We start from the raw sequence: 23,978 nt of genomic DNA, 5'->3' as shown, positions 1-23,978 counted from the left end.
CGTCTCAAAAAAAAAAAAAAACTTTATTCAGTATGTTCTGCTCATTCCCCACATACAATTATAATTCCAATATTTGTAGGATATTATTCTATCCCAAGCAGCATGATCAAATCAGAAAATTTGGAGCAGTTTAAAAAGTGGTCCAGCGAGAACCAGCAAATATGAGTGGTGCTAACAAAAAGGCATATCACTCTACAGTTTCAGCAGTTTCCTAGGGAGACTGAAGGGCGGGAGAGAAAGTCGCTTGAGGCCAGGAGTGTTCAAAGTAGCTGGCCTGGGCATGCCCAGTGAGACCGCCACCTCTTAAGAAAGAAAGAAGATGGGCTTTGGCAACGCTAGCCGCCGAGGAACCATTCTTGTAGTACTAGCCTGGTCAAACCTAGCCGTCGTTCTTCGACATTGCCGTCGACGGCGAGCCTTGGGCGGCGTCCCTTCGGGCTTTCGGACAAGGTTCGCCAAAAAGCAGCAGAAAAATTTTCGTGCTCTGAGCACTGGAGAGCAAAGGATTTGTTAATAAGGGTTCGCTGCTTTCACAGAATTATTCAGGGTTTATGTGTCAGGGTGGTGACTTCACACGCCATAATCGGCACTGGTGGCAAGTCCATCTACAATGGGAGAATTTGAAGATGAGAAACTTCATCCTAAAGCAATACAGGGTCGCTGGCATCTTGTCCATGGCAAATGCTGGACCTCAAACACAAATGTTCCCAAGTTTTTGCATCTGCACTGCCAAGACTGAGTGGTTGGATGGCAAGCATGTGGTCTTTGGCAAAGTGAAAAGAAGGGCAAGAAATATTTGTGGAGGCCCCCATGAGCCGGCTTTGGGTCGCAGGAATGGCAAGACCCAGCAAGAAGATCACCATTGCCTGACTGTGGAACAACTCGAAATAAGTTTGACTTGTGTTGTATCTTAAGGCCACCAGACCATTCCTTCTGTAGGGCTCAGGAGAGCACCCCTCCACCCATTTGCTCGCAGTATACCTAAGAATCTTTGTGCTCTCGCTGCAGTTCCCTTTGGGTTCCATGTTTACTTCGTTCTCTCCGCATGCCTAGCTGGATTGGCAGAGTTACAGTTTATGATTATGAATAAAAACTAAATAACAAAAAAAAAAAAAAAAGAAAGAAAGAAGATGGGTTTTTAAATCATTCATGTTCGTATAAGATTATTTCAGAGGTTGGTGCGTGGCATTGGAGTGGCCAGCATTGAAAAAGACATAAGCTTTATACTGGGCATTCGGGCATTCTCTCTAAGGCTCTTAAAGTGAAGGCAGTCACGTAAGGCTATCTTGCTTCATGGGTAATTAAGGCATTTCCTTCTGCAATTCCCAAATCTAATGAAGAAGAAGGAATTTCTCTTCTGCTGAAATATTTCATGTAAGGGTTTCATTTCTTCTCATTGCTCCGACTTTGGAAAATGTTCTTTTACCTCTGATTTTCTCCTGTAATGTCTTCTTGAATTGTGAGTCGGGGGAAAAAAGTAAAAGATTCTCCACAGATTCAGACTTGCAGAAAAATGCTTAGAATCTTGCTGTCCGTGAAAGTGAAACATCCAGCCTCACAAATGTCCACACTTCTCTCTCATCTGTGAGGGCCCAGATAACAGGGGTGGTGAGGAGTGCACAGAGGAGCCAGTCTTCCTGGGTTTGAATTGCAGCTCCACTTCTTCCTGGCAGGGTGGCCTGGGCGAGTGCCACACGCTCTCCCATAGTGCTCTCTGCTGTAAAATGGGAACGGTCAGGTTGTCCACCTCCCAAGACTGTTGTCAGGACTCAGTCAGTGAACTCCTGTGCTTCAAGTGTCTGGCATGTAGCGGCAGGCGACCCTCCATGTGGGGACAGAGGCTGCCACCCATTCCTTTCTGAGGATTCAGTTCTTATAGACTGCAATATTACTCAGGGAGCCAAATTATGTACAGTGTATTTTCAGATTTTATTGACTCACCTGAGAAAGGCTCGGGGACATTGTCGTGTTCTTCTAAGAGATCACTTGTTATATTATGCTTTTTAAATGTTGAAGGCAATAATCATCAGAAATTACACATTAAATAGCACTGAACCACATTTTTAAGGTGACTCTTCAACTCACCAAGAATATCCTGGCCACTAAGGTCATGCCCGCCTGGGGATGCGTCAGGGCCGTGGACGCCAAGGAGAGCATAGCCTCCTGTTAATATAGCCTCCTGCTGCTCTTTGGGGTAGACCAGCTGTTTCCATGCACAGGCTGCGCATTGCTTCATGGCCTTCACAGTTGAGCTTGTGTTGGCCTCTTTCCATTGTGAACCATGGATGTCTCTCTTTGACCTCCTCCATACCTGGGAGAGCCTGGCTGTCCACATAGTGGAACTGGAAATGCCTCCGTGCTGTCATGTCTGCCTTTCATGTAAGATAGTAGCAAAAGTTATTGTTACACATCACAAAAATATGAGTTTACGACATGGATTGATTTTTTTCGTATGTACAATCCGAAAATGACTTTAGCAGAGATTCTGGCTAGTATATGGAGTTGTTTAAGTATGTAAGTATTGATAGCAGCATATATATGGGATTCCCACAATTGACAGTTGTACAGTTCAAACAGCAAACTGGTTTTACGGGGAGAAAGGCGATTTGCAGTGATCTTTTCCTCAGCTCAGGCCAGTCTATACAATACTATTGATATGTACTGCCTTGGAGCGGCCTTGGCAGCCTTGTGTTCTGACCTGCTGCCAGTGTTTTAAACATTTCACTTGGGTTAGCCTTGTCCCTTCGACTAGACTGGAAGCCCAAGAAGGCAGGAGACTACTCTCAGATATTGCCTGGTGTCCCTGAAAGTCCAGGACAGGGTGTGCATGTGGTATGTGCCTGATAGAAACTGCTTCTCAAAGTGGGAGATAGGGAGCATCTCCGTAGGCCTATAGGGAGGTACTAATTGGATTTGCAATGTATTTCTTTTCTGCAAGTATGGTTTTATGTGATATAAACCAGTGCTTCCCAAAGTTCACATTGTGGAAACTGAAGCCAGCAAGGTACCGTGAAGGAAAATGCATGGAGAATGTTGCAGCCTGTCTCCCTGTTGGAGTTTTTGATGCACAATACCCATTGAAGGGCTCTGAGAAACCCTCCATTTGAAAATACCCTTGTTTAACTTAAACTATTTCTTACCAAACCGGCTTTGCCACACCCTTCTGCTTTGGTTGTGTAGTTGCTGTTCCAGTCCTGGGGAGCGCAGGTGTGTCCCCAGGTGGACTTTGAGAAGGTAGAGTTTTAATTACTTACCCAGCAACATTTGGGACGTCCTGAGACCTCCTCACTTCTAATTTGGGAAAAGTCTGTAAGCAATTGGGATTTTACTAATATGAAAACCCAGAACATTCCAGATGTCATAGGAACACAGGTCCTAGGTGTTTTGTTTTGTTTTTTTAGCTTCGAAAAGTTACAATAGCCCATAAGCCTGCTCCACAGGACAGCTGTAGCACAGACACCTTCCCCAGGGACCCCATTGGCTGTGTGTCCCCAGCTTCTAATTCCTCTAGCATATCATGCCCAAGTTACGGCACTCTTTCTGTATCCCCCAAAGCTTCTAAACACGCTTTCCATGTGTGTCCTTTTTAACAGTCTTGTCATTCCATACTCTCATTTCGGCAAGACACCTTCATCTTAGAGTGCCTACGTCCATTCCTGTTGAAACCCATCGTATTTAGCATTTCTCCATGTCTGTGCTTCTATGCCCTCCTGAAAGCTGGTTCCATTTAGGGGTGTTCCCTGTCATGTTCGTGCTGTGCCATAGTTAATGAAGATAACATAGTTGATAAGGCATACCTCAAAATTCGTTTCTTCTCATGTAACAAGTTTTTTAGTGCTCATACTTTGTTACCTGTGGATAGGACAGCGTGAACAGGGGGTCGTTTCTTTCTGGTTTGGAAGTTGAGAAGTAGGTCATTACCATGTTCAGTCCTGACTTTCCCAGCCCCCCACAAACAGATGATACAGTGACCAGGCAGCAGTGGAGAGTTCAGAGTGCTCAGTTGTTTAGATTTCCACGTTACACAAACTTCTGAAGGGAAGAGCGTGATGGATTTCTTTTCTTTTTTTTCCTTTTTTTTTCTTTTTTTTTTTAACTAAAATTAGAATAGACCAGGCACAATGGCTCACACCTGTAATCCGAAGGACTTTGGGAGGCCAAGGCAGGTGGATCACAAGGTTAGGAGTTTGAGACAAAGGCCGGGTGCAGTGCCTCAAGCCTGTAATCCCAGCACTTTGGGAGGCCGAGGCGGGCGGATCATGAGGTCAGGAGATCGAGACCATCCTGGCTAACATGGTGAAACCCCATCTCTACTAAAAAAATTACAAAAAACTAGCCGGGCAAGGTGGCGGGTGCCTGTAGTCCCAGCTACTCGGGAGGCTGAGGCAGGAGAATGGCATAAACCCGGGAGGCGGAGCTTGCAGTGAGCTGAGATCCGGCCACTGCACTCCAGCCTGGGTGACAGAGCGAGACTCCATCTCAAAAAAAAAAAAAAAAAAAAGGGTTTGAGACAAACCTGGCCAACATAGGGAAACCCCATTTCTCCTAAAATACAAAACGTTAGCCAAACATGGTGGTATGCTCCTGTAATTTCAGCTACTTGGGAGGCTGAGGCAAGAGAATCGCTTGAACCCGTGAGGCAGAGGTTGCAGTGAGCCAAGGTCGCGCCATTGCACTCCAACCAGGGAGACAGTGCAAGACTGCTTCAAAAAAAAAAAAAGAATACAACAGTATCTTATTCTGTACCACAGTAGTAAATGTATGATTTGGAGTACCACAGTAGTAAATACCTTATTTGGAATATTGCTTATAAATAAAATCTTTAATTTACTTAAAGCTGTCATGCCCCACCCCCCCTCCCATAGTAAAAAAAAACAAAAGAAAAGGCTAGGCACAGTGGCTCATACCCGTACTCCCAACACTTTGGGAAGCCGAGGTGGGCACATCACTTGAGGTTAGGAGTTCGAGACCAGCCTGGCCAACGTGGTGAAACCCTGTTTCTACTAAAAATACAAAAATTAGCCGGGCTTGGTGGTGTGCGCCTATAATCCCACCTCCTTGGGAGGCTGAGGCAGAAGGATTGCTTGAACCTGGGAGGCGGAGATTGCAGTGAGCCAAGATGGTGCCACTGCACTTAAGCCTCAGCGACAGAGCAAGACTGACTCAAAAAACAAACAAAAGAAAGAAAAAATTAAAGAAGAAAGACCCTCTGTGCATCATAAACGGAAGGCACATTCACTGTACACAGCAGCCCCCCACCGACGTGTGGCAGACAACCTTAGCAGAGCAGCTTGACACTGTGGGTCCGATTCTGCCATCGAGAAAGCTGCACAGACCTTATCGGAAGCCGTTGATGCTTTGGTCCCATTGATGATTCCATTTCTCCTTCTCGGAACCATGCTTTAGCTGCGTCACTGCAAGCTGTGGCCTGAGTGTCGTGATGGTGGTGGTAGTGGTGGTGGTGGTGGTGTGGTAGTGTTCCTTTCTTTCTTGCCTCTGGATCTTCTGTCCCTCACTTTCCCTCACCCATTGCCAAAAATGGGTTTGGAGGTCATTGTGCAATAGGTCTGGAGGTCAGCCTCGATCAAAGACCAGTCTTCAGCCCTCTCAGCCTCCGTGCAGTGTTATTAGCTGTTCCTGATTTGGATGTGTGAGCCCAAGCTGCCACGTGGGCTCGGAGGGGTACAGAGATTAACTGGAAGCTTGCCAACCGTTTGTCACACAAAAAGCAGTGCCAGTAAACTGGGATACGATAAATCATTTTTCTCAAGATTGAAACCTTTTATCAGTTGTGTCAGTTTCATTATTCAATAAGCGATTAGTAGTGGCCATTGTCATTTATTTATCTGTAGTTAACAACTCAAAGCTTCCACCAGCAGGGCCCCCGCTTGACACCTGCACCCAGGTGGAAACCCGTCCACTGCCCACCTCTCCAGCAGAAATTAGGCCACACTCATCTCCCACGGCCACTTGGCCCGTTAGAGATTCGTATCTGACAGGTGTCTTCTAATTTTTTTAACTTATGCCTTGACACATAGTTAATTTCTACTGTAGTTATGAGAATAGTAAACAGGTGGGCATTATTCTGTTACCACCTACTGATCCTTTTATGGAAATATTCTTGCCTTTTAATTTAAATGCCAACCATCTTGATTAGAGAAATTGTGTTGTTCCTACCTGCACCCAAGCGCTGATGTCAGCATGACCTGGCGGTAGAGCCAGGCCCTGCCAGCCGGCTGCCCACCGGGGACCTTCTGTTCACCATTACGCCCAGTTCATCTGGAGTAAGGAGAGAGGATGGAGCACAGCTCCCAGCCTGCAGGAACAGACCTCTGGAGATGCCAAGGGCCTGGAATCAGTGTGTAGGTTTGTGTAGGTGGAAGTAATCATATAGTGAAATTGTGATTAATGGGAAACAGTCATTTTAGAATGTTGCCAAATCGTGCTCATCCAAAGACGCCTCAGCGTATTTTGTAAAATTTGGGAACCACTGAAAGAGATGAATCCTTGCCAGTTTTTTTACTTTTTTACTGAAGTCTAATTTATCAGAAGAAATAAATCCACCACTAGCTAAATGTAGGAGAAGAAAAAAAAAATCACTGAATGTATGTATCATGGAGACCTGTTTAATTATTCTACCAGAGTTCTGGCTTTTCCCATAATGGAGACAGGAGTGTGTGTGCATGCATAGGTACATAGATACATGCGTATTGCCTTTAATGAAGATCTTTGTGGTGGTGGTGGTGTTGTTGAGACAGAGTTTCACTCTCGTTGCCCAGGCTGGAGTGCAATGGCGCAATGTTGGCTCACTGCAACCTCTGCCTCCCGGGTCCAAGTGATTCTCCTTCCTCAGCCTCCCAGGCAGCTGGAATTACAGGCGCACGTCACCATGCCCGCCTAATTTTGTATTTTTAGTAGAGACGGGGTTTCTCCATGTTGGTCAGGATGGTCTTAAACTCCTGACCTCAGGTGATCGGCCCACCTCAGCCTCCCAAAGTGTTGGGACTACAGGCATGAACCACCACGCCTGGCCTAATGAAGATCTTTTAAAATATAGTATAACTCGTAATTTAAGATGTCATTCTAAATTGCATTTCTAGTACTTTCCAGCACCTTTCTCTACTACCTTAAGGTTACTGTTCGGTATTTTTGTAGCGTGGCCAGAGATTTTTGTGTGGTCTGGAGCCCTGTCTTGTGTCTTCCATGACCGCAGCATCTAGCTGACCGTCGGGTAACTGCCCACTGTATGTGGGGACTGCGTATGTTGATCCTTGTGAAAGCTTTTGGTTTATTGTTTAAGAAGAAGTTGTTTTGAGAGCTTCTGAGCCACTCCAGCTCCCCAGCGCAGTCCGTCTCCAGAATAACCAAGAAAAACTCTTTTGTTTTCCTAACTAAAAAATCTGAAGCCCATTCAAATGGAAGGTTCTGGTCTGCCCTCTTAATTGCATAGTAGCTCAGTGCCTTCTGTAGGGATTGCGTTTTTAAGCGGACCTCCCAGTGCATTTGTTTATGGGGTATTCTTTGAAACTGCGAGCCACGGTCATCTTCCACGTAATACTTCAGGGTCTCGAAGACTGGTGAGAAATGTGAAGGGCCCACAGTTTGGATGCAGTTAGGTCGCTGTTGCCTGATGATAGTGGTAATGGTGATGATGGCAGTGTGATGACCAATATGGTATAGTGGTGATGATGGTGAGAGTTGGTGGTGATGGTGGCAGTGGTGATGATGGAGGTGATGGTGGTGATGGTGATGATAGTGGTGGTGGTAATGGCGATGATGGCAGTGTGATGCCCAATATGATGCCTGCTGTTTTACTCTGAAAGTGGACCCCAGGCATTTGTAATTTCAGTGATTAACGAAATCGTGTCAGTAAATTGAGAGACTAACATAAGATTGACCAACTTTGAGTTTTGCCAAACAAGGATATTTAAAACAATAACCACCGTGGACTGCCACCATCGTTTCATAGAAGAAGACTGCGTAAGCATCGACGGGAGAGAGCAAGTGTAAGCTCTGGCCGAGGTACAATTAACTGACTTACCCTGACGCTGCTCAGAGCCTCTTTTTCTAATTTTACTGCAGATGGGAGGAAAACATTTTGTATCAGTGTTTAGGAAGCTCTGCTCAGTTACCACCTAGTGGAGAAATCTCGGAGAAAAAGCTAAAGATTACCTGAGGCATATGTCAGGTTTTCTTGACTGCAGGGACAGGGGTAAGAAGATGGATGCATTGGAGGTGAGCCAGCAGGCTCCGGAGCCCCTCTCACTGAGCCCCTACCTTACCCCTGAAAGCTGTGGGGCTTCAGCCTAGCTCTTACACCTCTGGAATGGAGATAGAATAGTACTTCACTCATGGAAAGGCTGGGAAAATGGAATGAGATAAAATAATGCCTTAAGGCCAGCTTTCTAAATCTAAAGCTATGGTAAGTGCTCAGCATGGTACCTGGCTCAGCAGAAGTTAGGGATGGTGATAGTGACAATGGTGAGAGGTGCGGGTGGTGGTGATGACGACGATGATAGCAGTGGTGATGATAGCAGTAATGCTGATGGCGATGGTATGATGATTAATGTGCAGTGGTGATGGTGAGGTTATGAAGGTGATTGTGACGGTGGTAATGATTGTGGTGACACTGGTGAGAGTTGGTGGTGGTGGTGGTTTGTTGAGGTGGTGAGGATGGTGAAGAGTTGGGGTGTGGCGGGTAGTGGTGATGGGCATGACAATGATTAGTATGGATGTCATATTGGTATGTATGATGATGGGTGAGGGTTATAGGGCTGGTAGTGGACAGGGTAGTGGTGGTGATTTATGGGTGACAGTGGTGAGAGTTAACGATGGTGGTGAGTGGTGATGGCAGAATGATGCTGATGGTATGGTGACCAATATGATTATGGTGGTGATGATGGTGAGAGGTGTGGTGGTGGTGACCAATGGTGGTGTGATTGTGGTGTGATAGTGAGAAGTGGTGTTGATGATGGTGTGATGATGGGGTGGTGTGGTGATGATGTGTGGTAATGGTGAGATGGGCAGTGTGATGACAATATGGTATAGTGGTGATTGTGGTGAGAGTTGTGGTGATGGTGCAGTGTATGATGGGAGTGATGGTGGTGATGGTGATGATAGTGGTGGGTGGTTGATGGTGACTCGCTCTAGTGGTGGTGGTACTGGCGATGGATGGCAGTGTGATGCCCAATATGGTCATGGTGGGATGATGGTGAGGGTTATAGTGGTGGGACAATGGTGGTACGTGATTGTTGGGTGACAATGGTGAGAGGTGGTGTGGTGGTGGGTGGTGGTGATATGGATGGTGGTGGTGGTTGGTGGTAATGGCGATGATGGCAGTGTGATGACCTATGGTATGGTGGTGATGATGGGTGAGAGGTGGTGGTGATTGATGATAGTGGTGGTTGGTAATGGCGATGATGGCAGTGTGATGACCCAATATGGTTATGGTGGTGATGATGCTGATTATGGTATTGATGAGGAACCTGTTCTTGATGCTTCCCTGAATGTTTGGCGGGTCAGGTCTGGAGCTGTGTAAAGCGGGGCAGTGTTCTGACTTCATTCTTTAAACTTGTAAGTCCGGATTTTTACATTTTTGGGTGCTTCCTGATGTGTGCCCAAAAACAAATCTGCTACACCAAGAATGTGTTTTATTGTCATGGAGTTCAGAATAGTCTCATAGACCATTGACCTGCTTCTAATGACTGTCAGAAAGAATGTGTGAAGGCCAGCTTCTGGACCGGTGTCCTCACATGTGGACGTCCTCCAAGGTTGGTTTGTTGTAGCCATGAGCATGCAGGCGTCCATCTGGGAGGACCACCGGCCCCTGCAGGTCAGCGTTTGTGTCAGCATCCTGGAGAGCTGCGTGTTCGTTCTTATTTTTATCTTTCCAATTACACTAAGTCCTCCTCACGCGCTCATAGGTTCTTAAACTTTGACTTGCGCAAAATGCTTTAATGAAGCAGTTTTTTTCCTCATCAGCATCATGACGTACACTTGGAAGGAACAAGTTATTTTGAGGGACTGCTGTACCAGTTTTGCTTCAGTCACACATGTCCAGACCTGTCGATGGCACTGGGACTTCTGTACAAAAATCGCTATGCGTGACAGCCAAAAATAAAAAGTTGTTTAGAGGGACAGTGGGTCCTGCGTCCCCCTCCTCCGTCCAGTCCCCTACCCTGAGCGTTGATGGTAGGGTGTGAATCCCCCACCCCCTGAGCCTGGTTCCTATGAAGGCCATGGAGCCCCGGCTCTGTGCAGAGGCTGGGCAACACCAGCCCAAGCCTGACTTGAGCCAGGACGGACCGGACGTCGTTTGGCCTCACTTCCCTGCAGGGAGGTGCACAATGAGGAACAAACACAGTGATTTCAGATAGTGGCACTGCCTGGGGCGATGAGCCCCGGATGGTGTGGTGGGCCAGGGTGCTAGAGTTGTGTTTGCAGTGGAGGGCCACTAAGGGACGGAGGAGTTGCCCCGTGACAGCAGAAGGAGCCTCACTTGTGCTGATCTGTGAGGAGGTCTTCCAGGCACGAGAGTGCCTGATGAGAGAGGGCCTGCGTGGAAGGACCGGGCCAAGTGGGGAGGCGACGGCCGCATGGCATGAGTAGGACGAGAGTCTGTGCCACCAAGGACTGTCATGCATCTGTTGTGGGCTGAATTGTGACCTCTAGAAGGAGATGAGTTGAAGTTCTAACCCCCAGTACCTCAGAATGTGGCCTTATATGGAACCAGGGTCATGGCAGATGTCATTAGCCATACAGGAGGGGAAGGGATGGACCCTCAGAGGCGAGACAGACACACAGAAAGCACCGTGTGGAGACTTGGGTGGTGGCTGGGGCAGCACGGCTGTGGGCAGAAAAAGCTGAGATAAACACCACCATCAGAAACCAAGAGAAAGGAAAGGGACAGGTCCTCTGGGGAGCCTTCATGGGGAGCACAGCCTTCAGGCCTCTGAGGAACCCAGAGGAAACGCATTTCTGTGGTTTCACGCCACCCAGCGTGCAGTGCATTGTGGCAGGTGCAGGCTACTAATGCCCCCATCCCAGTCTCTTGTGTCCTCTGCACAGTAGGGAGCCGGGGAAGGTGTGTTAACGTGAGCCTGTTAACATTGAAAATTCCCCTCTGGCGGCTGGGCAGAGTGGGCTGCAGGGGCTGAAGTAGGCAGTGGTGACGGCGGCTTCCCCAGGCATGGGCACCACAGGAGAGACACAGACTGTGGGTTGGAAGCAGAGCTGGCAGGACTTGCTGATGGAGTTAATATGGGAAGTGAGAGGACACAGAGGCCAGGGCTGGGAGACCAGGAGGCCGAGAGCGAAAGAATAGCACATCCTGGAGGGGCAGGGATTTCACCTTTTGTTTTGTTTCTGCATAAATTAGGTCATACCATGTATATTCTGGAATTTTACTTTTCTAATTTAACGCCCCATGAGTCTCCAGTTCTTCCACAAGCTGTTTGAAAGGCTGCAGGACAATGTGTAGAATACGTGGCCTCTAATAGGTTTCGTTGGGCATTGAAATTGCCCCAACTGTGTTTTAACAGTTGCCAATAATACTGCCCTGAACGTTTTAAATACACTCTGAAGCGCTCATGCTTTGCTCCTGTGGACGTCTCTGCCTGAGAAGAAGCTTGCGTTGCTCATTCAACTCATGCATCCATGGCTGGTCCTGGACTTGGGTGAGGACACCGTGAGAAACAGCCAGACTTGGGACGTCTGTGTTGGCAGGGTCATGGGTGAGAACAGAGAGTTTCTCAAGTGACGTGCCTGGAACTGCTGGCTTCCCTGCACAAGCAGTGCTACCAGGGGCCCATTTGTTACTGAGTCATTCATTCAGCAAACTCGTTCAGAACATGTGTGGTAGGCACGTGCTGGGCTCTGAGAATAAACAGACAAACACAACATTACCCATGCATGCAGCCTGAGCCCAGGAGGCTGCCGGTCATGTCCTGGAACTGCCAGTGTCTCAGAGCTCAGATGTCATCCCCAGCTGGACAGTCTGCAAATGACTTTCCTTCTTCCCCATCCCCTTTCCTATCCTCACTCTCTTCCGTGTATCCATGCGCACATGTGTGCACCTGTGTGAGTAGGGGAGAGACTGTGTGCTTTCATAAGCGAATCCTGATTTTCTGACAAAAGAGACATGAAACAAATATGTTAACAAGTAATGTCACCCCCTCTCATGAGGGGATCACTGGCTGTGCTTATAGAAGGTCTTGGAAAGAATTACTTCATGCATTCCTGTTCATTGGCAGTCTTTGGCCTTTGAGGGTGGAACTCTGCATCTTCTTGTCCCTCCTGGATGAATACAGGACACTTAAACATTTAAAGCAGGGACACAGAGATGGGCAGGTCTGTGAGAGTCCCCCTGAAAAGCGAGATTTCATATAAGTATTGAATTTTACCAAAAGTTTCAGAAGTCCAATTCATATTAGATTTCTATAAATATAAACATGTATATGATATTTCTTGCATTGAATTCAGTATGGGCTCAAGTTAAGTGTGGTTTGAAAAATGACCAAGCCTCCTAAGGTGAAGTTTGTGGGTGAATAGGAGGGCCGGGGTCACTGGGTTCCAGAACAGCCACGAGATACCTGCTCTGCACCCAGCTTTTCTTTTGCTTTGCTCACCAAGAAGAAGATGACTCAGGAACTAACACAGAAGTCAGTTAGAAAGTTATTCACATATTTGCCCACTGTGTGCCGACAGAGTCTTACTCTGTTGGCCAGGCCGGAGTGCAGTGGCACGATCTCAGCTCTTACTGCAGCCTCTGCCTCCCAGGTTCAAGCAGTTCTTGTGCCTCAACCCCCCAAGTAGCTGGGATTACAGGTACATGCCACCATGCCCAGCTAATTTTTGTATTTTTAGTAGAAACGGGGTTTTGCCGTGTTGCCTAGGCTGGTCTCGAATTCCTAGCCTCAGGTGATCTGCCTGCCTCAGCCTCCCAGTATGCTACTATTACAAGAGTGAACCACCACGCCCGGCCCGGGATGCTTTCTTTTCATGGGTCTTTGTCCTTTGGAGGGCCTTGACCTCACACAGCAGGGAAGGGTGCTGGCCCGCACTAAGGCACCAAGATTTTACCCCCCTGTGTGTGTGTGGTCGCACGTCCTCCTCATGGCCATGCTGAGATGGAGGTGGACTCTGAGCACAGACAAGGGACCCACAGCCCAGGGCCCGGAGTCACCCCCAGCCGCCCTGCACCACTGCCACCCGCATGGGGTGACCTTAAGTCCCACACCCCAGCTCTCTCCACCCCACACTCTCCCTTGGATTTGCGCCTGTTCTTTCTCTGGCCATGCACCTGATGGTGCAGAGAGGAGGGCCTGGTGGGCACTTCCACACTGATCAAATTCAGTCATTAACCCCACTGAAACCTGACACAGCCTGCGTTCAGGTCACTGTGGAGGGGTCCCTGCTGTCCTGCTACTTTGTTTTCTGGCAGTTTACATGTCCTACACTATCTGTAAGTATGTAACTTTTTTTCCAAAGAATTTAAAAGGAAAGAATATGAGAGAACCCCTAAATAATACATACGTGGTATAGATTGATGTGGTCAGACAGTCAGCCCCTGGACTCCGTGGCTCTGTGGTATGGGTAGTTTAGTATTCCTTTTTCTGGCAACTCACTTGGGGTTTTTACAGGTGGAATGAGCTTTGGTGAAAATAGCCAGTAGGCACCTCATATCTTGTGCCCCACATATTCCTATTTAGGACAGTGTATTGTGGATGCCTGGGTGACTGCAAACCTCCTCCTGTGTAACTTTGTCACTGTTTTTCCTGTCTCAGGAAAGATGCTCATTTTGTCTCCCGACTGTAGCAGTTGGGGTTCTTGAGACCATTCCTGAGTTCAGACCTTCCCAGGGGAGATGAGCGACCACAGATGTGCCTCGGTGAATTTCACAAAGCCAGCTTAGCATGACCCAAGTCTCCAGCTTTACTGAACTTTGTCATTGTTATTAAAAAGATGATTTTAGTGTGCTGATTAGAAGCTGGGATCCAAATTCAACATAAGCACAAACCTTTTTTTCCCAGTGGGCCAAAACTCATTTCTGATCATTAAAAGCTAATCCTGAAAATTAGCTGGAACATGGTTCAAGCATACGTTGTAATCTGTTAAAGGCAAAAATAATAATTTCAAGCAGTGTTCTGCGTCTTTGTGGAAACAGCTGGTCTACCGCCAAAGAGCATCAGGAGGCTATGCCCTCCTCCCACAATTCCAAATAAAATATAAGGAGACAGCACAGTATCCAGAAGAACTGGCATTGGTAACTTATTGCCTCCAAAGAATATTAGTTAGCAAACATACTTTGAAAGCCATCTTCGCAATCGTAAATTAAATAGTACTTCTTTCAGTCACAACTGAATGCCAGTTGGGGCAGGCTTTCGAGTTGTTAAGCAGTTCAGTAGCAAATAGGACATACAGTGTGTGTGCCACAGTAAGATTTCAAATTGTCATTAATTTGTAAAATGTAGTGAGGAGAAGAAATGATATATTGTGACGAGATAATAGTTTTCTCTGTGTGTACTCCAAGCTATCAAATACTTCCAGCCTTTAATTTGGCAGTGTTACTCTTGGCATTTTACTCTATGGAAACAACTAAAATGAATGGAAGAAAAAATAATATTCCTGTTCAAGATGCTTATTAGGGTGTATTTGATAGACTTTGTTTTCTAGGAAAGCTTTAGACTTTTAGAAAAATTGAGGAGATATTATAGGTAATTCCCGTAGGCTTCCCACCACTTCCCCCTGACAAGTGTCCGCTGTTTTGTGTGTGTGTGTTTTGGTTTTTGTTTGTTTTTGTGATAGGGTCTCACTCTGTCACCAAGGCTCGAGTGCAGTGGCGCAATCTTGGCTCATTGCACCCTCCACCTCCCATACTCAAGCGATTCTCATCCTTCAGCCTCCCAAATAGCTGGGACTACAGGAGTGTGCCACCGGCTAATTTTTTTGTTTTTGGTAGAGACTGGGTTTCACCATGTTGGCCAGGCTGGTCTCAAACTCCTGACCTCAAATGATCCGCCCACCTCAGCCTCCCAAAATGCTGGGATTACAGGTGTAAACCACCATGCCCACCCTATCCCCTGTTAATTTACCTCTTTCATTAGTATGGTACATTTCTTACAGTTAAGGAGCCAATATTGACACGTTTTTATTAATTAAATTCCACACTCTCTTTGCATCTCGTTAGCTTTACCCTCATGCCCTGTTTCTGTTCCAGGATCCACATTTTATTCCGTTGTCACGTCTCCTTAGCCTTCTCTTGGCTGGGACATTTTCTCAGACTTTTCTTGTGTTTGATGACCTTGAAGGTCTTGAGGCATGCTGGGCCAGGTGTATGATAGGAGTCCCTCTACTGGAATTTGTGCAGTGCTTTTCTCAGGATTAGTCTTGAGGTAAGAGTTTTGTGGAGAAAGACCACAGGGTGATTTGCTATTTCCATCCTATCCTGTCAAGGGTATCTACCGTCAATTTTATTTATGGCTGCTGATGTTGATCCTTTGACTTGAGGTAGTGTCTGTCAAGTTTCTCTGCTGTGAAGTCATTGCGCCCCTCCCCAGCCCATGCTGTACTTTTGGAAGGAAGTCACTCTGCACTTAAGGAGTGGGCTGTTAGACCCCCTGTCCTTGAGGGCGGGGTGTCTATGTAAATTATTTAGAATTCTTTTGCAGGGGAGATTTGTCTCTCTCCCCCATTTATGAATATATTCAATTGTCTATTTATATTCATATGGACTTGTGAATATTTATTTTGTATTCTAGCCTGCTATCCAATACTGCTGTGGCTCAGATTATTCCACCTGTGGCTCCTAGGAGCTCTTCTGGCTGCTCCCGCGCCCTTTGCTCCTGCACCCCATCTCTGTGGGTTTTCTTTTGTTTGAGCACTTTCCTTCCTTTCTGTCAGTACAAGGTGCACTTTGTATCTTTCCTGCCACAATCTTAGAATCAGCTGTTTCCCCAAAGAGCTTTGGTTCCTTTTACCAGAGAATAGTATTAGAAATCAGTGTCTTGGAGCTAGGTGTGCCCATTGCTTCTGGGGTGCCATTTCTTGGTTCTCTTGGCCAACAGAATAAAGAAATACATGTGTGTATATTAACCTGCATATGCATATATATCTACAAATGTTTCTAAATGTAACCATTTGTATCTATATTTAACAGATTTCATATTCTCACTGGCATAAAATTGGAAATAACTAAGTGTTTTAACATAAGGAATGGCTACAACTATGTTATACTACCTCCATGATGCAACTGTTATAAGGGACAGTTTGGAAAATTATGGAAACACAATACTTCACATTAAAAGGTAGTACAGGTCTCTGTTGGATTTATGCTTACAATGTGATAGTTGTGTGTGTGTACGGATAAGAACTTTAAAGGAAAAATGGAAAAGGTAGATTAGCCATGGCTTATTCTTAATATTAAGTTAACATAAAATTAACTTTGCTTCTGCATTAATGTTAGTCTTCCAATGAGTTCTTGCTGAAACCTGAATGAAGTTGATGTATTTAATTTTAAATGAAAGAAATGAGACTTTTTTTTATTCCGTTGTTGTGTTAGCCCTGCAGTGCTTTTTCAGGCCCTCCCAGATCAATAATGACCTTGTTTACTCATTCACAGTAACCAAAGAGCATGCTGAAAAGTTGTGAAGTTACGGTCAGAGCAGTTTTATGGTAGGAAATCTGTGAGTGTTTAAAGGAAGGTATTTCCATAATAGCGAGAAGAGCCCAGAGTTGGGAATGCTTCCTTTGTTTTTCCACGTTGATCTTTGTATTAATACTTGATTGACTGAATAAATGCTGTGTATCTTATGGTTTTCATGATTTCTCAAACCATAAGGATACTTTTGGGAATTTCCAGACAAGTCCTTAAATGGAAAAGCTAAAATTATCTCTAGTAGATATTTTCACCAGTCTTCAGTTCAGATGGCTGACATATAAGAGGAACGCGATTGACTGGATAACCCTGAAGTGTATCATTTCACCCGCTCTAGTTGTCAGAACTCAACTACAAAGATGGCAGATCAAATACTTCCAGAAGGGTGGTTGTTTGCCATTGTGGAGGCTGGTGGTCCAGTGATCACAGCCCCCCAATTACGGCCCTGCGTGAGAGCACAAGCAGCAGTCATTACATAATTATACCTTTGATGAGTTGCTTGAACTGGCCATTGCCTTTGAAATATGATAACAGAATTTGGAGTTTGATTAAGAAACAAGTTTTTTGGAATGTTTGAAAAAGATTTTGTGTTTAAGAAAAAAAAAAAGAACCAAAAGGCCTGCAATATATTCTGTTAGAGGAAATTAAAAAGAAGAAAGGGACGAGGGAAAAAAAGAGATGAATGTTTCCCATTATCACCCATTTCTGTCTCAGGAGGGCTGAGGTGGCCCCTCCTCACCAGCCTCCCCATCCCGGCATCCCCAGCCCCCAGCCTGCTATCCGTTTCACAGAGCAGCCAGCCAGTCCTTGGAGAGGGGATATGAGAAGGGGCAGAAGTCAGGGGACCTGCGGCTGCTCCCGGGCACCACTACTGCTCAACCCACACAATTGTGTGACCACAACTGATCAAATCTCACAAGAAAGAGGTGCATGTTATTCCACACGTCATTTGGTTTTGAAAAGCTAATTTGAACCTCATTTTTTTCTAAGTGAGAATTTGGTTTACTGTGTGTGTGTTTTCAATTTTGATTGCCAAGTATTCAGTCCTAACACATGTGATGATTGGAGTGCATGTAACACTGTGCAGCCGAATAACTAGATCTAGAAAATAAAACTGATCACGGTGAGGTTATTTTCTAGGCAGGGGATGCCTCATGATGCTGGCTGGGGCCCAGCCACACCCGAGGCCTCGTCGGTTTCTGTTCTTATGTTGTTGTCATATACCCCGCAGAAGGGGAAGCCCAGGAACCATGGAGCCCCGGTGTCAATTCCCTGACAAGCCATCCTCCAAAAAAGCCTTTCCTTTGCAAAATGAGCAGGCACTCTGTGAAAACAGGGAGAGAAGTTTCTGTTTTTCACTGATGCATTTCTCATGTTCATATGACAATGTGCAAAACAAAAAGTCTACATTAGAAATGTATCGTGAAGTTATATCCTACTTCAACTCACTGCTTTTCACTCCCTGTGAAAACTTACACTCTTGGTGTTGTACCAAAATGCCCAGTGGATTTGGGGTGCACCTGTACCCTTGATCTCTGCCTCTGCGTATTTCTAGGCCAAAGGGAAAACCAGCTCTCTACTTAATTGGAACTTCTGGTTTTATTGCATATCCTGGAGGTCTTGCTTCGTTTTTATTTTCCCTATTTTCCCGGGTTGATGGTATTTCCCGGGTGCACCTACATGAGCCCACTATGGAGAAGCCCGTGGCAGTTTTCACAGAGTAAGAGGTTGAAAGAAACCACCAATGTGAAAGTTGTATTTACTCTATAAAGAAAGCCATTATGAGTTATTGGAAACCAGATTCAAATTCCCTAATTCGAGATTGATGACTTTTATTTCATGAGTTTTACTTAGATATTTTATCTTCTGTGTTTTGTGGCTCCAAATTACGAAGACTGTTGGCCTTGACAGAAACTGATCACGATAAAGTTATTTTCCTTCCTGAACATGTGTCCTATATATTTGCTTGGCCTTGGGTTTTGTTTAATCCTTCTTCAAAGGCCCTTTGAACTGACGTTTCAACATGACTCCTTCTCTGTGAGGTCTCCGCCAGGAAGCAGCCATCATGTCAAGCCCCTTCACAGCTAAAGTAGTGAGTTCACATAGTGGAAGAATCTTCTGGGTTGCATCTTATGAAAAAAAGAAATCCACTGCCTTTTTATAAGAGAACAGAACATTTACACCGTCTTGTTGAGCAAATGAACGTTCAAATGGCCAGCACAAAAGAAATCCCCAATCTCTAACCTCACAATGAAATCGCCATGGACAAAAGATCACGGGATACCGGGCACACTAAACTGGAAGTGGCACAAAACCACAGCAGAATCCGCTAACACCTGCCGAGGTTCCTGGGGGATGATCTTTATATCAAGGATCCTTGTGCCGCAGTCAGCCTGACACACTCCGAGGAGCAGAGACGCTCCCCTCTGCAACGGTGGCATTTATACTGATGGCATCTTTAAAAATAAATTAATACACGTCTGATGTGGACAGAGAGTAGTACTGTCTGACAAGGTGATCATTTGACTTTTCTTAGAGGTACAAATTTGCACTCCCTTATATGAATAGAGAGAGCTATTTGTTTCATTCGGAGACAAGACATTGTTAGAAATGAGTGGCACACCTCTTCAACCCAGCCCCTGCCTCCGTGGAGGTAAAAAGATCCTATTAGTTCTCATAATTGATTCTGAGGGCTGCAGCGTGCCTCATTTAGCCGGCCCTGCTCGGTTCACGCCAGGATGTAATTCATGCACACTTGGACGTCCAACATGGCTGACGCGCCTTGGACACACAGCCTCAGCGCTGCATCATTTTTTAATCAGCTATCTGAGGAATATTTATCTGATCAACAAAGAGTGCTGTCAGGAGGAGACCAGAGGTGACATTAATAAGCTTGTGGTTTCCTGGTACAATGATGGAGGAAGAGTTTAGAATAAAACCCTGCTCGTTTGAGCATGCCGGCAGACTAAAGAATATTTTTATTCTGCTTATACAGAGCCAGTGAAAAGAGTCTCAGGTGATAAGTGTTCAGGCATTCACATGTGTTAGTTTAAAAAAAAAAAACTTTTAGAGAAACAAATTAACAAATTTTATTTCAGAATAAAAATTGAAGTCCCTCATGTTGCAAGAACCCAGATGAAAAGCTGTAGCTTCTAAAAATAAGGAGAGGTGTAATAATTGGGAGCTGTTAACGCTAAATGATTCCAGCTACTCTAACTTAGTAGAAAGACGTAGTAAACTGCACACTTTCCCCTTCTGTCTCTCTCTGAAAAGATCGTGACTGTCTGTTAGTAATTACAAGGAGTTGAGTATATTATGCCAGGCCTCGTTTGGTCATCCAGACACAAGATTTGTTGTTTATAACTATCAGATGCCTTAAGAAATGTTCTGTGAATTAAAGTTTCCATCAGGCTTTCTTCTTTAAATGCATCACTCTGGTGTGCACCACGTGAGACCCTCAAGAGTGGAGTGACACCCATCCCATCTGCCAACCTGAAGACGTAGAAAATACATACATAGCCAGTGCAGACATAAAGCACACTTTGTCCACATTAGGATTGTGGTACCAGAAGGTGCCAAAGTGATCTCTCTTTGTAATTCAAAGACTGCCTTGTGAATTCAGTTTACTAAAGCCTTCGGTGTTCCTCAACAGGAGGGCTCTGTGTGTGTTTGCAGGGAAATTAATACCATTGTTAAGATAAGGGTAAACATTTTATCTTAGAGTTTAGGAGTGAGTCCGCCTGCATTGTCTTAACCTGAGTTTTTCAAAGTTTTGATCCTTTTAATCCTTAGAAAATACCTTCCAGCCAGTATGATGATGCGTTTTCCATGTGTGTTTTAAATTCCCAGCAGTCAGCGGTGATTCTCTTGCTGCACCTCTTGCTGTGATACCCACATGTAGCACTCTTGTGTTTCACCTGAGCTCACGGTTCACGTTTTGGCACCATTGTGGGGCCAGTGCTGTCCTCCTACGTGTGGCATTCTCTCCCCAGGCCCACTGACTGTTCTGCGTACCCAGATTAGAGCTCAGAAAGTTCCATCTGATTTGCAGACTAAAGTGAGAAAAGATAGTCTTGCTGTCTACACTGGAGCTGACAATCAGTTTGTACCACATCTGAAATTATACCTGTGGGATTTCATGTCTATTGAGATTTGCATGTGTGTTTTTAAACATGTAAGAGAATGCTGAGACGTCCTGCCGCGTACATAGCTATGGGAGGCATTGTGAAACTGTTTACGGAAGAGACTTTTGCCTATGCAGCAAGCAAAATAGCAGAGTGGAAAACACAGAATGCTCACACCCTGCTGCCTTTTTATTGAATAATAGGTGAAATTTTGATATCAGAATAATAGGTTTTGTGAGAAATAGCATTAGTAACAAAATCAAAATAAGTTAGCCTGTGTTTAAGAGGAAGAATATTTCTGAAAGTAAAACAGGAATTTTACTAACACTTTTAATTGATTTTAATTAAAATAAAGACCTGGAAAGTTTAGTCTATAGCTAGTCCCCCTGAAGTCCCCGAGAATCACCTTTTATTCCAAAGGCCTGAGACCAGAGGGAGGCTGCCAGTGGTGGGCAGTGGCCAGGTGGCACCGAACATCAGCTCGGAGCCTCCTGGTTCCATTTGGTGCAGTGCCTCCGTAGCCTCTGGGCGCGATTCCAGGCAGCAGCATCCGACATAACCCGAGGTGTTATTGATGATAATAGGATTGTATTTGCTCGTTGAGAAGCTTCTAAACAAGGGAACTTAGAGCAATCAATGTCCCCGGAGACCAATGCACGTATCAGGACCTTGGTATCAGCCAGAAAACGTCCATTTGTTTAAGAGGAAGAAACAGGCATGACATTTTGCACATTAAAATGGATTATTTCATCAATAGGTTAATAGAAAGCCAGGCTGCAAGTTCACTTCCTGCTTATACATCCTGTGGTAATGGGAAAGTGGAGTGTGAAAAATGCAAGGCAGAAAGCGGGCGAGGAAAGAGGCTTCCTGCACTCCAGCATCCCTCCCCTCCTGAGGGGTGCCCAGCCTCCATTCTGCCTATTTCTATGTAAATGTTGCAGAAGGAGGTAAGTTGTACTCTGAGGAGTGCAGCCTCGTCATGGCTACTTCTTTCTGGAACTTGTGAAATACTGTCCCAGACACCAGAGCTGCAGCAGTTAAAAATTAAGCCCGTGCCTAATTCCGCATCATTATGCCTGGGGCCCCTGGTACATACCTATCAAGCATTTCTAAAGCACACATTTGAGAGCTGTGACGGGTTTGGTTTCCTTTGTTCCTCATGCAAGGTATTTGTACCCGTGGGTTCTGAGGATCCTTTTCCCAGGTTTGGAATCACCTGAGACAGATACTTAGGTCGGACCTTATAGATAGTGAAGAAACCTGAAGGTATAGACATAAGGAAGACTTCACTTGTGAAAAATTAAATGTAGACCCATATCCTGTAAAACTGCAGATGCCTGCTAGTTTAGAGGTTGTTTCTTACTAAATTATTGGTTGATTTTTTTTTTTTTTTAATTTTTTGAGACGGAGTCTCTCACTGTCGCCCAGGCTGGCGTACCGTGGTGCGATCTCAGCTCACTGCAACCTCTCCCTCCAGAGTAGCTGGGATTATAGGCGTGCCCTACCATGCCCAGCTAATTTTTGTATTTTTAGTAGAGACGGTGTTTTGCCATGCTGGCCAGGCTGGTCTCGAACTTCTGTCCTCAAGTGATCCGCCCACCTCAGCCTCCCAAAGTTCTGGGATTACAGGTGTGAGGACCTGGCCTATTTGTTGATTTTCACGCTGCAAAGGAATTGTTAGATGTGTTTAGTTATAACAAGTTAATATCACTTTAAATCAAGAGGCAGCTAAATCACAGCTAGTTTTTACTTGTGAGTGACGTAAAATTTGCATCCTAAGTATACAGTGCTTTATCGCAGAATTTTATTTACTTCCTTAAAGGTTCAGGTTTCTCGCGTATGTTTTGTGTTGTCTCTACAAAGAAATCCAGTGTAGTTAGAAGCTCTTCAGATTCATTTCTGCAACATAACTCATCACAGGGGCCTAGGCATCACCCTGGGTCATTTTGTGGCCACCAGAACTTGGTGCACACGCAGAACCTACAACCACAGCCTAAACTGTACTGTTTGAAATTGAGAATTTTGTCTCAAACACTACAGCAGGCAAGAAGAGTTAACCTGTCATAAGTCAGGAACGCGTTGGGGTTGATTAGGGAGCTGACCGTTGGCCAACTCATGCCTTGGGAACCAAAGGGTCAGCCTGGCTGCCTGCTTTGTGGGCCTAAGACCTGCCTCTGGAAATGTAAAGGCCTGCCTGTCCCAGATAGGCACTGCTCACCTGCATTAAACAGACGGCCACACAGAGCCCCGTGGGAGCTTGCACTGGTTTCTCTCCCTGCCTGTGGAAGTTGAGAGAGACAGACGGTCCTGTGAGACCCCTTGTTCAGAAGGTGAATGGCAGTGACCGCCACTAAGCATTCCGTCGTACCTGCCTGCACGGCAGGCCGAGCCCTCCAGCCCTGTGACCTGGGGCTGTGCCTTTCCCTGCATTTGTCTGAAGACTTGAGCCACCCTGTTTAACTCTTGGGTTTTTATAAAATGTCTCCTGAAGGGAGAGAGAATGCCTCAAGTCGACGTCTTCCCTGCCACAGATGTCAGCATTTCTGAGTTGATGGTTGGGAGGGTGGAGGCCTGGTGGGGTGGAGAATGTGTCCCTGGAGGGTGGGGGTCCCATCTCAGTGATCCAGTCAGGGACTGCCCACAGCCTGAGTGGTGGGCCTGGTGCGTCCTTGTTAAATTGCTTCTCTTCTTAACCCAGCGTCCCGCTGTTGGTGACTAGGCGTTTTGTCCTTCCTTCTGAGAACCTGAGGTGGCATTTTCTCCTCTGGTTCCCAGGAGCTCCATTTAGAGCCTGAAACTCCTCCAAGCGTCAAAGAGAATGGACTCCTCCCTTCAAGACAGCAGAATGGCACTAGGGTTTTGCTGCTGTAGATATTGCCTGGATCAAAAATCTGTCTGGGGAAGACAACTTACTTTTTTAACAGCTCTTGGTTTTAAAACCTACCTTCTGCAACACATAGGCATGAACTGCTGCTCCTAACCGGGGTCTCTTGATTTGACATGCTCCTAATATTTGGCTGAATCAAAGGGCTTACGGTGACTGGCATCATAGCTCCTTCAAATGGCGCCATCATTTCTCAAGGCAGAGGCCAAGTTTTGTGCTGTTTTGAGTGGCCACATGTGAAACCCAGCAGGGCGAAGTAGACTTCTGCACGTGGGTACTTCTTTGATGTGAGATACGAACCTGATGACCCTGATCC

At 45.7% G+C, this 23,978-nt stretch overlaps 1 protein-coding gene across 8 annotated transcripts in view; it reads left to right on the top strand.

The window, feature by feature from the left end:
• The window catches only part of AGAP1 (ArfGAP with GTPase domain, ankyrin repeat and PH domain 1), a 662,058-nt gene that overhangs the window by 510,800 nt on the left and 127,280 nt on the right, over window positions 1-23,978 (top strand). The window lies entirely within an intron of this gene.

This window comes from Rhinopithecus bieti, unplaced genomic scaffold, assembly GCF_001698545.2.
Source record: "Rhinopithecus bieti isolate Rb0 unplaced genomic scaffold, ASM169854v2 scaffold_19482, whole genome shotgun sequence".
NCBI lineage: Eukaryota > Metazoa > Chordata > Mammalia > Primates > Cercopithecidae > Rhinopithecus > Rhinopithecus bieti.
This window is presented reverse-complemented; position numbering and strand designations above follow the sequence as displayed.